Source organism: Oncorhynchus keta, chromosome 28, assembly GCF_023373465.1.
Source record: "Oncorhynchus keta strain PuntledgeMale-10-30-2019 chromosome 28, Oket_V2, whole genome shotgun sequence".
Classification (NCBI taxonomy): domain Eukaryota; kingdom Metazoa; phylum Chordata; class Actinopteri; order Salmoniformes; family Salmonidae; genus Oncorhynchus; species Oncorhynchus keta.
In genome coordinates, this window is record NC_068448.1 from 2,048,554 (window position 1) to 2,067,110 (window position 18,557).

Sequence of the window (18,557 nt, forward strand, 5' to 3'; positions counted from 1 at the left end):
ACAACATGTGTTTATTAAACAGAGAGTCTCTACAATATGTGTTTATTAAACACAGAGTCTCTACAACATGTGTTTATTAAACACAGAGTCTCTACAACATGTGTTTATTAAACACAGAGTCTCTACATGTGTTTATTAAGCACAGAGTCTCTACAACATGTGTTTATTAAATACAGAGTCTCTACAACATGTGTTTATTAAATACAGAGTCTCTACAACATGTGTTTATTAAACAGAGTCTCTACAACATGTGTTTATTAAATACAGAGTCTCTACAACATGTGTTTATTAAACACAGAGTCTCTACAACATGTGTTTATTAAACACAGAGTCTCTACAACATGTGTTTATTAAACACAGAGTCTCTACAACATGTGACTTATTAAACACAGAGTCTCTACAACATGTGTTTATTAAACAGAGTCTCTACAACATGTGTTTATTAAACACAGAGTCTCTACAACATGTGACTTATTAAACACAGAGTCTCTACAACATGTGTTTATTAAACACAGAGTCTCTACAACATGTGTTTATTAAACACAGAGTCTCTACAACATGTGTTTATTAAACACAGAGTCTCTACAACATGTTTATTAAACAGAGTCTCTACAACATGTGTTTATTAAACACAGAGTCTCTACAACATGTGTTTATTAAACACAGAGTCTCTACAACATGTGTTTATTAAACACAGAGTCTCTACAACATGTGTTTATTAAACACAGAGTCTCTACAACATGTGTTTATTAAACAGAGTCTCTACAACATGTGTTTATTAAACAGAGTCTCTACAACATGTGTTTATTAAACACAGAGTCTCTACAACATGTGTTTATTAAACACAGAGTCTCTACAACATGTGTTTATTAAACACAGAGTCTCTACAACATGTGTTTATTAAACACAGAGTCTCTACAACATGTGTTTATTAAACACAGAGTCTCTACAACATGTGTTTATTAAACACAGAGTCTCTACAACATGTGTTTATTAAATACAGAGTCTCTACAACATGTGTTTATTAAACACAGAGTCTCTACAACATGTGTTTATTAAACACAGAGTCTCTACAACATGTGTTTATTAAACACAGAGTCTCTACAACATGTGTTTATTAAACACAGAGTCTCTACAACATGTGTTTATTAAACAGAGTCTCTACAACATGTGTTTATTAAACAGAGTCTCTACAACATGTGTTTATTAAACAGAGTCTCTACAACATGTGTTTATTAAACACAGAGTCTCTACAACATGTGTTTATTAAACAGAGTCTCTACAACATGTGTTTATTAAACACAGAGTCTCTACAACATGTGTTTATTAAACACAGAGTCTCTACAACATGTGTTTATTAAACACAGAGTCTCTACAACATGTGTTTATTAAACACAGAGTCTCTACAACATGTGTTTATTAAACACAGAGTCTCTACAACATGTGTTTATTAAACACAGAGTCTCTACAACATGTGTTTATTAAACACAGAGTCTCTACAACATGTGTTTATTAAACACAGAGTCTCTACAACATGTGTTTATTAAACACAGAGTCTCTACAACATGTTTATTAAACACAGAGTCTCTACAACATGTGTTTATTAAACACAGAGTCTCTACAACATGTTTATTAAATACAGAGTCTCTACAACATGTGTTTATTAAACACAGAGTCTCTACAACATGTGTTTATTAAACAGAGTCTCTACAACATGTCAATGTCATCCATTTTAAATACAGAGTCAGGCTGCAACACAACAACAACATGTGGAGAAAGTCAAGGGGAGCGAATACTTTCTGAAGTGGGGGAGACAGTAGTAGGGGTGGTAGTGTGACTGGGGGAGATGGTAACAGGGGTGGTAGTGTGACTGGGGAGATGGTAGCAGGGGGTGGTAGTGTGACTGGGGGAGATGGTAACAGGGGGTGGTAGTGTGACTGGGGGAGATGGTAACAGGGGTGGTAGTGTGACTGGGGGAGATGGTAACAGGGGGTGGTAGTGTGACTGGGGGAGATGGTAACAGGGGTGGTAGTGTGACTGGGGTAGATGGTAACAGGGGTGGTAGTGTGACTGGGGGAGATGGTAACAGGGGGTGGTAGTGTGACTGGGGTAGATGGTAACAGGGGTGGTAGTGTGACTGGGGGAGATGGTAGCAGGGGTGGTAGTGTGACTGGGGACTGGGGGAGATGGTAGCATGGGGGTGGTAGTGTGACTGGGGGAGATGGTAGCAGGGGGTGGTAGTGTGACTGGGGGGAGATGGTAACAGGGGGTGGTAGTGTGACTGGGGGAGATGGTAACAGGGGTGGTAGTGTGACTGGGGGAGATGGTAACAGGGGGTGGTAGTGTGACTGGGGGGGGGAGATGGTAACAGGGGTGGTAGTGTGACTGGGGGAGATGGTAACAGGGGGTGGTAGTGTGACTGGGGTAGATGGTAACAGGGGGTGGTAGTGTGACTGGGGGAGATGGTAACAGGGGTGGTAGTGTGACTGGGGGAGATGGTAACAGGGGGTGGTAGTGTGACTGGGGAGATGGTAGCAGGGGGTGGTAGTGTGACTGGGGGGAGATGGTAACAGGGGGTGGTAGTGTGACTGGGGGAGATGGTAACAGGGGGTGGTAGTGTGACTGGGGGGAGATGGTAACAGGGGGTGGTAGTGTGACTGGGGGAGATGGTAACAGGGGGTGGTAGTGTGACTGGGGGGAGATGGTAACAGGGGGTGGTAGTGTGACTGGGGGGAGATGGTAACAGGGGGTGGTAGTGTGACTGGGGGGAGATGGTAACAGGGGGTGGTAGTGTGACTGGGGGGAGATGGTAGCAGGGGGTGGTAGTGTGACTGGGGAGATGGTAGCAGGGGGTGGTAGTGTGACTGGGGGAGATGGTAGCAGGGGGGGTGGTAGTGTGACTGGGGGAGATGGTAACAGGGGGTGGTAGTGTGACTGGGGGGAGATGGTAACAGGGGGTGGTAGTGTGACTGGGGGAGATGGTAACAGGGGGGTGGTAGTGTGACTGGGGGAGATGGTAGCAGGGGGTGGTAGTGTGACTGGGGGAGATGGTAACAGGGGGTGGTAGTGTGACTGGGGGAGATGGTAACTGGGGGGGTGGTAGTGTGACTGGGGGAGATGGTAGCAGGGGGTGGTAGTGTGACTGGGGGGAGATGGTAGCAGGGGGTGGTAGTGTGACTGGGGGAGATGGTAGCAGGGGGTGGTAGTGTGACTGGGGGGAGATGGTAACAGGGGGTGGTAGTGTGACTGGGGGGAGATGGTAGCAGGGGGTGGTAGTGTGACTGGGGGAGATGGTAACAGGGGGTGGTAGTGTGACTGGGGGGAGATGGTAACAGGGGGTGGTAGTGTGACTGGGGGAGATGGTAACAGGGGGTGGTAGTGTGACTGGGGGAGATGGTAACAGGGGGTGGTAGTGTGACTGGGGGAGATGGTAACAGGGGTGGTAGTGTGACTGGGGGAGATGGTAGCTGGGGGGGTGGTAGTGTGACTGGGGGAGATGGTAGCAGGGGTGGTAGTGTGACTGGGGGAGATGGTAACAGGGGGTGGTAGTGTGACTGGGGGGAGATGGTAACAGGGGGTGGTAGTGTGACTGGGGGGAGATGGTAGCAGGGGTGGTAGTGTGACTGGGGGGAGATGGTAGCAGGGGGTGGTAGTGTGACTGGGGGGAGATGGTAACAGGGGTGGTAGTGTGACTGGGGGAGATGGTAACAGGGGGTGGTAGTGTGACTGGGGGAGATGGTAGCAGGGGGTGGTAGTGAGACTGGGGGGAGATGGTAGCAGGGGGTGGTAGTGTGACTGGGGGAGATGGTAACAGGGGTGGTAGTGTGACTGGGGGAGATGGTAACAGGGGGTGGTAGTGTGACTGGGGGAGATGGTAACAGGGGTGGTAGTGTGACTGGGGGAGATGGTAGCAGGGGGTGGTAGTGTGACTGGGGGGAGATGGTAGCAGGGGTGGTAGTGTGACTGGGAGGAGATGGTAACAGGGGTGGTAGTGTGACTGGGGGAGATGGTAACAGGGGTGGTAGTGTGACTGGGGGAGATGGTAACAGGGGGTGGTAGTGTGACTGGGGGAGATGGTAGCAGGGGTGGTAGTGTGACTGGGGGAGATGGTAACAGGGGTGGTAGTGTGACTGGGGGAGATGGTAACAGGGGGTGGTAGTGTGACTGGGGGGAGATGGTAGCAGGGGGTGGTAGTGTGACTGGGGGGAGATGGTAGCAGGGGGTGGTAGTGTGACTGGGGGAGATGGTAGCAGGGGGTGGTAGTGTGACTGGGGGGAGGTGGTAGCAGGGGGTGGTAGTGTGACTGGGGGAGATGGTAACAGGGGTGGTAGTGTGACTGGGGGAGATGGTAACAGGGGTGGTAGTGTGACTGGGGGAGATGGTAACAGGGGTGGTAGTGTGACTGGGGGGAGATGGTAACAGGGGGTGGTAGTGTGACTGGGGGGAGATGGTAACAGGGGGTGGTAGTGTGACTGGGGGAGATGGTAACAGGGGGTGGTAGTGTTAATACTGCAGCCTCAGTCAGGTTCATCCGGTTGTACACCAGGTGTTCAAACAACAGAGTATTTAAATCCCCCTCCTCATTTCCCTCCCTGTCTCTCCTCTCTCCTCTCTTACTGCTCTGCAATCCTCTCAATTCCATTTCAGGGCTTTATTGTCACGGGAAACATATGCTTACATCGCTGAAGTAGATAAACTAAAGTGAAATAAACAATAAAAATGAACAGTAAACGTTCCACTCCCCTCCTCTCGTTCTGCAATCCCCTCTCCCTCAGTCTTTAACCAAACAAACACAACCGGATAGACCAGTAGGGTTGGTCTACCATCGGCAGCACGATCACTATTTGCATCGTAACCAACAGGGAAGACTAGACGGATATTTGCATGTTGTGAAGAAAGTCTTGTGTCCTAAATGCCACCCAATTCTTTACACAGTGAACTACTTCTGAGCAGGGCTCTTTAGACTACAGAGATTCCTCACAAAACTCAGACAAAAATGTAATACAAATGTAATACAAATGTAAGGATTTAGGGGTTAGGGGTTTAGGGGGTAAGGGGTTAGGGGTTAGGGGTTTAGGGGTAAGGGTTTAGGGGTTAGGGGTTTAGGTTTTAGGGGTAAGGGGTTAGGGTAAGGGTTTAGGGGTAAGGGGTTCGGGGTAAGGGTTTAGGGGTAAGGGTTTAGGGTTTAGGGGTTAGGGTTTAGGAGTTAGGGGTAAGGGGTTAGGGGCAATATTCTACAATCAGTTTATAAGCTGGGTGGTTCCAGAGCTGAATGCTGATTGGCTGACAGTCGTGGTATATCAGACAAGATTCCACGGGTATGACAAAACATTTTTACTGTTCTACTTACGTTGGTAACCAGTTTATAACAGCAATAAGGCACCTCAGAGGGTTGTGGTATATGGCCAATATACCACGGCTAAGGGCTGCTGTATACTCTGCGATACGTCGTGCCTAAGAACAGCCCTGAGCCGTGGTATATTGGTCATATACCACCCCCCCCCCTCAGGCCTTAATGCTTATTTAAATATTATGGAGTCTTAAAGGAGATCTGGGTGAGGCCAAAATGTCAGAAATATGCCAACTTTAAATATATTATTTCTCAATTATGCTTTGATACAAATGTCAAATATACTGTATGTCAACAATCCTTCCTTCAAAGGCCCATTCCACGGGCTACACTGAGTTCTACGGGCTACACTGTGTTCTACGGGCTACACTGTGTTCTACGGGCTACACTGTGTTCTACGGGCTACACTGTGTTCTACGGGCTACACTGTGTTCTACGGGCTACACTGTGTTCTACGGGCTACACTGTGTTCTACGGGCTACACTGAGTTCTACGGGCTACACTGTGTTCTACGGGCTACACTGTGTTCTACGGGCTACACTGTGTTCTACGGGCTACACTGTGTTCCACGGGCTACACTGAGTTCTACGGGCTACACTGTGTTCTACGGGCTACACTGTGTTCCACGGGCTACACTGTGTTCTACGGGCTACACTGTGTTCTACGGGCTACACTGTGTTCTACGGGCTACACTGAGTTCTACGGGCTACACTGTGTTCGGGGAGGCTACACTGTGTTCTACGGGCTACACTGTGTTCCACGGGCTACACTGTGTTCTACGGGCTACACTGTGTTCTACGGGCTACACTGTGCTCTACGGGCTACACTGTGCTCTACGGGCTACATTGTGTTCTACGGGCTACACTGTGTTCTACGGGCTACATTGTGTTCTACGGGCTACACTGTGTTCTACGGGCTACATTGTGTTCTACGGGCTACATTGTGTTCTACGGGCTACATTGTGTTCTACGGGCTACATTGTGAAAATCCTCACAATCATGTTATGTTCTTTGTCTGGGTTTCGTGAGGAATCACTCATTACCTACCACAGGTCGTCCATGATGTTATGAGGTCTATTAATGCTATTCATTATGGTGCAAATATTGCATAATCTACAACATAAGGACATTAAAACTGAACCGGTCATCAAGAATAAGGGTGTGTTGTGTGCGTGCGGTCTTCGTCAGACACAGACACAATCCCTGCCTAATCCAGATGGTGTGATAAGGGTTTAGGGATTAGGGTGTTAGAGGAGAGACAGTGTCAATATTTTAAAAAATCAGACCCCCCCTCCCCCCCCCTCCCCCAAAAAAAACATCTGAACATGAGAATAATTTAGATGAAATTCAAACTGATAAGAGGCTCATATGTAAGCGGATATCTGACAGCAATAAATGGTTAGCATATCAGCGGTTCTGATCCCCTCTAACTGGGGACTAATTTAGACCTGGGACACCAAGTAGGTGCAATTAATTATCAGAGAGATGTGGAAAAACAGCAGGCTCCGAACCTCGAAGGGTCACAGTTAAACACCCCCCCTGCACTATTCCACCGTACCAAGCAAAAAAAGGTAGGAACTGCTCATTTGGTCAAAAATAAAGTCCATTTTTTGCTACATTAAATACATGCTTAATCATGTGGACAAATATCCTGCCTCTATTGTACTGTGTTTCAGAGAGAATAGGGGTCATGTTAGCAGTAACTGTATAAAGTCACTGTGAAACCGAGGTAAATAAAAGTAATTTATCTCAGATCCACGCTATGAGCAGTTACTGTATGTTTTGGCTTGCTAGGGGCAGAATCACCCTGTACAGGCTACAGAGGCTTGCGCATGTTAACTACTACGAGCCGATCAATTCTCAAGCAACAACGTACGAAACCTCAAACCTCTGTTGTCATACTGCAGTTGATGCAACCTTTCAACCAGCCCACATCGCCAACCTTTCCCAGAAAACCTTCTCCTTTCAACCAGCCCCCATCGCCAACATTTCCCAGAAAACCTTCTCCTTTCAACCAGCCCACATCGCCAACCTTTCCCAGAAAACCTTCTCCTTTCAACCAGCCCCCATCGCCAACATTTCCCAGAAAACCTTCTCCTTTCAACCAGCCCACATCGCCAACGTTTCCCAGAAAACCATCTCCTTTCAACCAGCCCACATCGCCAACCTTTCCCAGAAAACCTTCTCCTTTCAACCAGCCCACATCGCCAACCTTTCCCAGAAAACCTTCTCCTTTCAACCAGCCCACATCGCCAACCTTTCCCAGAAAACCTTCTCCTTTCAACCAGCCCACATCGCCAACCTTTCCCAGAAAACCTTCTCCTTTCAACCAGCCCACATCGCCAACCTTTCCCAGAAAACCTTCTCCTTTCAACCAGCCCACATCGCCAACCTTTCCCAGAAAACCTTCTCCTTTCAACCAGCCCACATCGCCAACCTTTCCCAGAAAACCATCTCCTTTCAACCAGCCCACATCGCCAACCTTTCCCAGAAAACCTTCTCCTTTCAACCAGCCCACATCGCCAACCTTTCCCAGAAAACCTTCTCCTTTCAACCAGCCCACATCGCCAACCTTTCCCAGAAAACCCATCTCCTTTCAACCAGCCCACATCGCCAACCTTTCCCAGAAAACCATCTCCTTTCAACCAGCCCACATCGCCAACCTTTCCCAGAAAACCTTCTCCTTTCAACCAGCCCACATCGCCAACCTTTCCCAGAAAACCATCTCCTTTCAACCAGCCCACATCGCCAACCTTTCCCAGAAAACCTTCTCCTTTCAACCAGCCCACATCGCCAACCTTTCCCAGAAAACCATCTCCTTTCAACCAGCCCACATCGCCAACCTTTCCCAGAAAACCTTCTCCTTTCAACCAGCCCACATCGCCAACCTTTCCCAGAAAACCTCCTTTCAACCAGCCCACATCGCCAACCTTTCCCAGAAAACCTTCTCCTTTCAACCAGCCCCCATCGCCAACCTTTCCCAGAAAACCTTCTCCTTTCAACCAGCCCCCATCGCCAACCTTTCCCAGAAAACCTTCTCCTTTCAACCAGCCCACATCGCCAACCTTTCCCAGAAAACCTTCTCCTTTCAACCAGCCCCCATCGCCAACCTTTCCCAGAAAACCTTCTCCTTTCAACCAGCCCCCATCGCCAACCTTTCCCAGAAAACCTTCTCCTTTCAACCAGCCCACATCGCCAACCTTTCCCAGAAAACCTTCTCCTTTCAACCAGCCCACATCGCCAACCTTTCCCAGAAAACCTTCTCCTTTCAACCAGCCCACATCGCCAACCTTTCCCAGAAAACCTTCTCCTTTCAACCAGCCCCCATCGCCAACATTTCCCAGAAAACCATCTCCTTTCAACCAGCCCACATCGCCAACCTTTCCCAGAAAACCCATCTCCTTTCAACCAGCCCACATCGCCAACCTTTCCCAGAAAACCTTCTCCTTTCAACCAGCCCCCATCGCCAACCTTTCCCAGAAAACCCATCTCCTTTCAACCAGCCCACATCGCCAACCTTTCCCAGAAAACCCATCTCCTTTCAACCAGCCCACATCGCCAACCTTTCCCAGAAAACCTTCTCCTTTCAACCAGCCCCCATCGCCAACCTTTCCCAGAAAACCCATCTCCTTTCAACCAGCCCACATCGCCAAACTTTCCCAGAAAACCCATCTCCTTTCAACCAGCCCACATCGCCAACCTTTCCCAGAAAACCTTCTCCTTTCAACCAGCCCACATCGCCAACCTTTCCCAGAAAACCTTCTCCTTTCAACCAGCCCACATCGCCAACCTTTCCCAGAAAACCTTCTCCTTTCAACCAGCCCACATCGCCAACCTTTCCCAGAAAACCATCTCCTTTCAACCAGCCCACATCGCCATTGTGTCCAGTAGTACCATATCAACACTATACCACCCATTGTGTCCAGTAGTACCATATCAACACTATACCACTCATTGTGTCCAGTAGTACCATATCAACACTATACCACCCATTGTGTCCAGTAGTACCATATCAACACTATACCACCCATTGTGTCCAGTAGTACCATATCAACACTATACCACCCATTGTGTCCAGTAGTACCATATCAACACTATACCACCCATTGTGTCCAGTAGTACCATATCAACACTATACCACCCATTGTGTCCAGTAGTACCATATCAACACTATACCACCCATTGTGTCCAGTAGTACCATATCAACACTATACCACCCATTGTGTCCAGTAGTACCATATCAACACTATACCACCCATTGTGTCCAGTAGTATCATATCAACACTATACCACCCATTGTGTCCAGTAGTACCATATCAACACTATACCACCCATTGTGTCCAGTAGTACCATATCAACACTATACCACCCATTGTGTCCAGTAGTATCATATCAACACTATACCACCCATTGTGTCCAGTAGTACCATACCACCCATTGTGTCCAGTAGTACCATATCAACACTATACCACCCATTGTGTCCAGTAGTACCATATCAACACTATACCACCATTGTGTCCAGTAGTATCATATCAACACTATACCACCCATTGTGTCCAGTAGTACCATATCAACACTATACCACCATTGTGTCCAGTAGTATCATATCAACACTATACCACCCATTGTGTCCAGTAGTACCATATCAACACTATACCACCATTGTGTCCAGTAGTACCATATCAACACTATACCACCATTGTGTCCAATAGTATCATATCAACACTATACCACCCATTGTGTCCAGTAGTACCATATCAACACTATACCACCCATTGTGTCCAGTAGTATCATATCAACACTATACCACCCATTGTGTCCAGTAGTACCATATCAACACTATACCACCATTGTGTCCAGTAGTACCATATCAACACTATACCACCATTGTGTCCAATAGTATCATATCAACACTATACCACCCATTGTGTCCAGTAGTATCATATCAACACTATACCACCCATTGTGTCCAGTAGTACCATATCAACACTATACCACCCATTGTGTCCAGTAGTATCATATCAACACTATACCACCCATTGTGTCCAGTAGTACCATATCAACACTATACCACCCATTGTGTCCAGTAGTACCATATCAACACTATACCACCCATTGTGTCCAGTAGTACCATATCAACACTATACCACCCATTGTGTCCAGTAGTACCATATCAACACTATACCACCCATTGTGTCCAGTAGTACCATATACCTCGGTATGGTACAGAAACGGTATGGTATGAAAACCTGCATACTGCCCCAACACGACTGAGTGAGTGAGTGTGTTAGAGAGTGGTGGGTTAGGGGCTGTTAGGGAGTAGGCTGGATTAGAGATTAAGACCTCGTCATCAGGAAGGCAGGCAGGGGGAAATCCCCTAATCCAGGAGCAGGGGGAGAGGCAGAGATTATGAAGGGGAAGGGGGATATAGGGAAGAGAGGAGGGGATATGTTAGGTTGACATTTTATACCCCTGGCCAAAGAAACACCAGGAGAAAAAGCCAGGGACACACTACGGTAATGTCAAAGGAAATGGCACAACCCAATCAATGTCCTTAGACACAACCCCTATCCTAAAGCAGGATGAACAGAGGGCCAATGTCAAACCCCTCGTCTCTCTTCCTGGTGTCAAACCCCTATCCTAAAGCAGGATGAACAGAGGGCCAATGTCAAACCCCTCGTCTCTCTTCCTGGTGTCAAACCCTCATCTCTCTTCCATGTGTCAAACCCCTCATCTCTCTTCCACGTGTCAAACCCCTCATCTCTCTTCCACGTGTCAAACCCCTCATCTCTCTTCCACGTGTCAAACCCCTCATCTCTCTTCCTGGTGTCAAACCCCTCATCTCTCTTCCTGGTGTCAAACCCCTCATCTCTCTTCCTGGTGTCAAACCCCTCATCTCTCTTCCTGGTGTCAAACCCCTCATCTCTCTTCCTGGTGTCAAACCCCTCATCTCTCTTCCTGGTGTCAAACCCCTCATCTCTCTTCCTGGTGTCAAACCCCTCATCTCTCTTCCACGTGTCAAACCCTCATCCTCTTCCAGTGTCAAACCCCTCATCTCTCTTCCACGTGTCAAACCCTCATCTCTCTTCCTGGTGTCAAACCCCTCATCTCTCTTCCACGTGTCAAACCCTCAGAGGGCCACGTGTCAAACCCCTCGTCTCTCTTCCACGTGTCAAACCCCTATCTCTCTTCCACGTGTCAAACCCCTCATCTCTCTTCCTGGTGTCAAACCCCTCATCTCTCTTCCACGTGTCAAACCCCTCATCTCTCTTCCACGTGTCAAACCCCTCATCTCTCTTCCATCTCTTCCTGGTGTCAAACCCCTCATCTCTCTTCCTGGTGTCAAACCCTCATCTCTCTTCCTGGTGTCAAACCCTCATCTCTCTTCCACGTGTCAAACCCCTCATCTCTCTTCCTGGTGTCAAACCCCTCATCTCTCTTCCACGTGTCAAACCCCTCATCTCTCTTCCACGTGTCAAACCCCTCATCTCTCTTCCTGGTGTCAAACCCCTCATCTCTCTTCCTGGTGTCAAACCCCTCATCTCTCTTCCTGGTGTCAAACCCTCATCTCTTCCTGGTGTCAAACCCCTCATCTCTCTTCCTGGTGTCAAACCCCTCATCTCTCTTCCACGTGTCAAACCCCTCATCTCTCTTCCTGGTGTCAAACCCTCATCTCTCTTCCTGGTGTCAAACCCTCATCTCTCTTCCTGGTGTCAAACCCCTCATCTCTCTTCCACGTGTCAAACCCCTCATCTCTCTTCCACGTGTCAAACCCTCATCTCTCTTCCACGTGTCAAACCCCTCATCTCTCTTCCACGTGTCAAACCCCTCATCTCTCTTCCACGTGTCAAACCCTCATCTCTCTTCCACGTGTCAACCCCTCATCTCTCTTCCACGTGTCAAACCCCTCATCTCTCTTCCCGTGTCAAACCCCTCATCTCTCTTCCACGTGTCAAACCCTCATCTCTCTTTCCACGTGTCAAACCCCTCATCTCTTCCACGTGTCAAACCCCTCATCTCTCTTCCACGTGTCAAACCCCTCATCTCTCTTCCTGGTGTCAAACCCCTCATCTCTCTTCCTGGTGTCAAACCCCTCATCTCTCTTCCTGGTGTCAAACCCCTCATCTCTCTTCCTGGTGTCAAACCCCTCATCTCTCTTCCTGGTGTCAAACCCCTCATCTCTCTTCCTGGTGTCAAACCCCTCATCTCTCTTCCACGTGTCAAACCCCTCATCTCTCTTCCACGTGTCAAACCCCTCATCTCTCTTCCAGGTGTCAAACCCCTCATCTCTCTTCCTGGTGTCAAACCCCTCATCTCTCTTCCACATGTCAAACCCTCATCTCTCTTCCACATGTCAAACCCCTCATCTCTCTTCCTGGTGTCAAACCCTCATCTCTCTTCCTGGTGTCAAACCCCTCATCTCTCTTCCTGGTGTCAAACCCCCTCATCTCTCTTCCTGGTGTCAAACCCCTCATCTCTCTTCCACGTGTCAAACCCTCATCTCTCTTCCACGTGTCAAACCCCTCATCTCTCTTCCACGTGTCAAACCCCTCATCTCTCTTCCACGTGTCAAACCCCTCATCTCTCTTCCTGGTATCAAACCCTCATCTCTCTTCCACGTGTCAAACCCCTCATCTCTCTTCCACGTGTCAAACCCCTCATCTCTCTTCCTGGTATCAAACCCCTCATCTCTCTTCCACGTGTCAAACCCCTCATCTCTCTTCCTGGTTTCAAACCCCTCATCTCTCTTCCTGGTTTCAAACCCTCATCTCTCTTCCTGGTTTCAAACCCCTCATCTCTCTTCCACGTGTCAAACCCCTCATCTCTCTTCCACGTGTCAAACCCCTCATCTCCTTCCACATATCAAACCCCTCATCTCTCTTCCTGGTGTCAAACCCCTCATCTCTCTTCCACATATCAAACCCCTCATCTCTCTTCCACATATCAAACCCCTCATCTCTCTTCCACGTGTCAAACCCTCATCTCTCTTCCACGTGTCAAACCCCTCATCTCTCTTCCACGTGTCAAACCCCTCATCTCTCTTCCACGTGTCAAACCCCTCATCTCTCTTCCACGTGTCAAACCCCTCATCTCTCTTCCACGTGTCAAACCCCTCATCTCTCTTCCACGTGTCAAACCCCTCATCTCTCTTCCTGGTGTCAAACCCCTCATCTCTCTTCCTCGTGTCAAACCCCTCATCTCTCTTCCTGGTGTCAAACCCCTCATCTCTCTTCCACGTGTCAAACCCCTCATCTCTCTTCCACGTGTCAAACCCCTCATCTCTCTTCCTGGTATCAAACCCTCATCTCTCTTCCACGTGTCAAACCCTCATCTCTCTTCCTGGTTTCAAACCCCTCATCTCTCTTCCTGGTTTCAAACCCCTCATCTCTCTTCCTGGTTTCAAACCCCTCATCTCTCTTCCACGTGTCAAACCCGTCATCTCTCTTCCACGTGTCAAACCCTCATCTCCCTTCCACATATCAAACCCCTCATCTCTCTTCCTGGTGTCAAACCCCTCATCTCTCTTCCACATATCAAACCCCTCATCTCTCTTCCACGTGTCAAACCCCTCATCTCTCTTCCACGTGTCAAACCCCTCATCTCTCTTCCACGTGTCAAACCCTCATCTCTCTTCCACGTGTCAAACCCCTCATCTCTCTTCCACGTGTCAAACCCCTCATCTCTCTTCCACGTGTCAAACCCCTCATCTCTCTTCCACGTGTCAAACCCCTCTACTCTTTCCACGTTTCAAACCCTCTACTCTTTCCACGTTTCAAACCCCTCTACTCTTTCCAAGTGTCAAACCCCTCATCTCTCTTCCACGTGTCAAACCCTCATCTCTCTTCCACGTGTCAAACCCCTCATCTCTCTTCCACGTGTCAAACCCCTCATCTCTCTTCCACGTGTCAAACCCTCATCTCTCTTCCACGTGTCAAACCCCTCATCTCTCTTCCACGTGTCAAACCCTCATCTCTCTTCCTGGTGTCAAACCCCTCATCTCTCTTCCTGGTGTCAAACCCCTCATCTCTCTTCCTGGTGTCAAACCCTCATCTCTCTTCCTGGTGTCAAACCCCTCATCTCTCTTCCTGGTGTCAAACCCCTCATCTCTTCCACATATCAAACCCTCATCTCTCTTCCACATATCAAACCCCTCATCTCTCTTCCACATATCAAACCCTCATCTCTCTTCCACATATCAAACCCCCTCATCTCTCTTCCACATATCAAACCCTCATCTCTCTTCCTGGTGTCAAACCCCTCGTCTCTCTTCCTGGTGTCAAACCCCTCGTCTCTCTTCCACGTGTCAAACCCCTCGTCTCTCTTCCACGTGTCAAACCCCTCGTCTCTCTTCCACGTGTCAAACCCCTCGTCTCTCTTCCACGTGTCAAACCCCTCGTCTCTCTTCCACGTGTCAAACCCCTCGTCTCTCTTCCACGTGTCAAACCCCTCGTCTCTCTTCCACGTGTCAAACCCTCGTCTCTCTTCCACGTGTCAAACCCCTCGTCTCTCTTCCACGTGTCAAACCCCTCGTCTCTCTTCCACGTGTCAAACCCCTCGTCTCTCTTCCACGTGTCAAACCCCTCGTCTCTCTTCCACGTGTCAAACCCCTCGTCTCTCTTCCACGTGTCAAACCCCTCGTCTCTCTTCCACGTGTCAAACCCCTCATCTCTCTTCCTGGTGTCAAACCCCTCATCTCTCTTCCACGTGTCAAACCCATCATACAGTTTAAATGTATTTGGCTATGTAAACTTAAACTCAATTTCACAAATATTGACACTTAATCCAAGTAAAAATTCCCTGTTTTAGGATCACCACTTTAAGAATGTGAAATGTCAGAATAATAGTAGAGAGAATGATATATTTCAGTTTTTATTTCTTTCATCACATTCCCAGTGTGTCAAAAGTTTACTTACAGTCAATTAGTATTTGGTAGCATTGCCTTTAAATTGTTTCACTTGCTCACACACTCTTTTCAGTTCTGCCTACACATTTTCTACAGGATTGAGGTCAGGGCTTTGTGATAGACACCTTTGCAACCAAGCTTTAACTTCCTGACTGAGGTCTTGAGATGTTGCTTCAATATATCCACAATTGTCTTTCCTCGTGATGCCATCTATTTTGTGAAGTGCACCAGTCCCTCCTGCAGCAAAGCACCCCCACAACATGATGCCCCCCCCTCCCCCCCCCGTGCTTCACGGTTGGGATGGTGTTCTTCGGCTTGCAAGCCTCCCACTTTATCCTCCAAACATAACGATGGCCAAACAGTTCTATTTTTGTTTCATCAGACCAGAGGACATTTCTCAAAAAGTACAATCTTTGTCCCCATGTGCAGTTGCAAACCGTAGTCTGGCTTTTTAATGGCGGTTTTGGAGCAGTGGCTTCTTTCTTGCTGAGCGGCCTTTCAGGTTATGTCGATATAGGACTCGTTTTACTGGGGATATAGAAAATGTTGCTGGAGGAACCGGGTACATCTTCACAAGGTCCTTTGCTGCTGTTCTGGGATTGATTTTTACGAAAGTACGTTCATCTCTAGGAGACAGAACGCGTCTCCTTCCTGAGCGGTATGACGGCTGCGTGGTCCCATGGTGTTTATACTTGCGTACTATTGTTTGTACAGATGAATGTGGTACCTTCAGGTGTTTGGAAATTGCTCCCAAGGATGAACCAGACTTGTGGAGGTCTACAATCTTTTCGGAGGTCTTGGCTGATTTCTTTTGATTTTCCCGTGATGTCAAGCAAAGAGGCACTGAGTTTGAAGATAGGCCTTGAAATACATCCACAGGTCCACCTCCAATTGACTCAAATTAGGTCAATTAGCCTTTCAGAAGCTTCTAAAGCCATGACATATTTTGGGGAATTTTCCAAGTGTAACGGATGTGAAACGGCTAGCTTAGTTAGCGGTGTGCGCTAAATAGCGTTTCAATCGGTTACGTCACTTGCTCTGAGACCTTGAAGTAGTAGTTCCCCTTTGCTCTGCAATGGCAGCAGCTTTTGTGGAGCGATGGGTAACGATGCTTCGAGGGTGACTGTTGTCGTTGTGCGCAGAAGGTCCCTGGTTCGCGCCCAGGTATGGGCGAGGGGACGGTTTAAAATTATTCTGTAACACAAGCTGTTTAAAGGTCAACTTAGTGTACGTAAACTTCAAAGACCCACTGGAATTGTGATCGTGAATTATAAGTGAAATAATCTGTCTGAACAATTGTTGGATAAATTCCTTGTGTCCTGCACAAAGTAGACGTCCTAACCGACTTGCCAAAACTATAGTTTATTAACAAGACATTTGTGGAGTGGTTGAAAAACGAGTTTTAAATGATTCCAACCTAAGTGTATTTAAACTTCTGACTTCGACTGTTAATCTTCCACATCTAGATCTGTTGACAATGATGACACCAGGAAAAAAATAGAAAATCACACCAAGGTAATGTGTGAGTTGGAGGCAGTGGTGCAACAGATCGGTTGCTGTGTATCCAAACAAGGCTCAATGAATGCGGTCAATTTCATGTACAGCAGCTCTCTTTTAGTTGGCACATTCTTAGCTGTAAATATATATAACTTAGATACAAACGTTTAAATTAAAGTTATGCTCTCAACAACTGAAATGTATTTTGGCTTGTCCCTCTTTGCACCAGGCATAGCTGTAACTCTAGCTCTACTACGAATGGACAGGTGTTTAAAATAAAACACGGATGACATTCTCAAAAAGTTGCCTTTGAACCAGACGACGGACACTTTATAAATAGCTCTGTTGCGTGTACTACAGACCTCTGGCTTAAAACACAGCAGGACTGCTGGTCTTTGATGCTAGTTATGTTATTTCAGTTTGTAAAAATGCAGCTTGACGTACATGGGGCGGAAAACACCTCGTCCGACCGACGGTCCGTCCGTCCGTCCGTCCGTCGGTCGGTAGAAGAATGCGTAGAGCGGGATAGTAGCAAGTGCCGACATAAGATTTCAAACTCCACTAAATACCTAGTTACCTCCAAACAAACGCATTCATAAGACGTCAACACGCTTTTTACTTACAATAGTTTTAGCAATTTTAAACTTCGTTTTGACACCAGCGGCCATGCTACAGTTAGCTAACATTAGCAATTTAGTTTGCCAACGCACTCACAAGTTCAGAAAAGTCAACTTTACCTCTCGTAGATTGACGGTGCGGTCCTGGTTTATCCAAAGTTTGCAGAAATAAAAACGCACTCCGCGACATGAAGGTTTTTTTTGTCGTATTTACATCGGATGATGACTGACCGACTGGTCCGTCGACCCCGCCCCCCAGAAACAGGGTCGCTTGGCGCGACGGATGCGGCGCGGTTCTCTGCCGGAGAGGAGCGTCTGTCGCCGGTATGAAAAGGTGAACTCGGGGTGAGTTGCGGTCGGGTTGGAACGGCAACACGTCGTAGAGGACAAGGACGTAATAAAAAAAAGGAGCGTCGCTTCTTCAAAAAGGGGAGTGAGTGGTGTCTCAAATAAGGGAAGTCATGAATTCTAGTAAGGTTTTTATCGGGTTTGTAAACTAAATATTGAACACCAATTTAAAATGTTACTACTCTGTCTGGGATACAGGCAAACTGTCAAAATCGGATATTTCTTGAATAGACAAGGACACTGAGAAACTATAGACATGCATGATTCAAAAACGGTCAGACAAACCAGGCATGGTTTGTAGGCAAAATAAGACAAAGGTGAATCATCTTTCTAGAAGCTGAATAACTTGATTAATCCAGGTTTGATTGTCTATCATTAGAAATGGACAGAAAAAAAAAAATCATTACATTTAAAAAAAGGACCAATATGAGTTCAGTTCATTTGATCTTTTTAAATTTAAATTGACCCATCTATATATAAAATGCATAATTGAAAATTACAGCTGAGCTGATTAAAAACAAACTATTAACGAGACAATATTGCAACGTATGTGTTGTTTCAGTAGCGAACCATGAATATAGGACCTTGAATATAGGACCTTGAATATAGGACCTTGAATTATAGGCCTTGAATATAGGCCTTGAATATAGGCCTTGAGGGACCAAAAATATTCAAATGTATCAAACTCAATTACCTAGAAAATAACAGAAAACACAGCGTCACTTAATGCCAAGATTTTATTTTCTGTTGTCGGACCGTTCAGGTTCTAGTGGAGGAGCAATACTTTTTTTGACGACATTATGACAGGATCAAAAACAGTCCTGGCTGTGCTTCAGGCTGCC

The 18,557-nt window shown here is 47.1% G+C and overlaps 1 protein-coding gene across 1 annotated transcript in view; it reads right to left on the minus strand.

Moving 5' to 3' along the window:
• Positions 1 to 17,730, minus strand: part of plxnb3 (plexin B3) — a 325,474-nt gene extending 307,744 nt beyond the window's left edge. The window contains exon 1 of the mRNA XM_052484163.1: positions 17,488 to 17,730. The gene's annotated coding sequence lies outside the window, so the exon portion shown is untranslated. The remainder of the gene's footprint in view (positions 1 to 17,487) is intronic.
• Between the last annotated feature and the right edge of the window lie 827 nt (positions 17,731 to 18,557).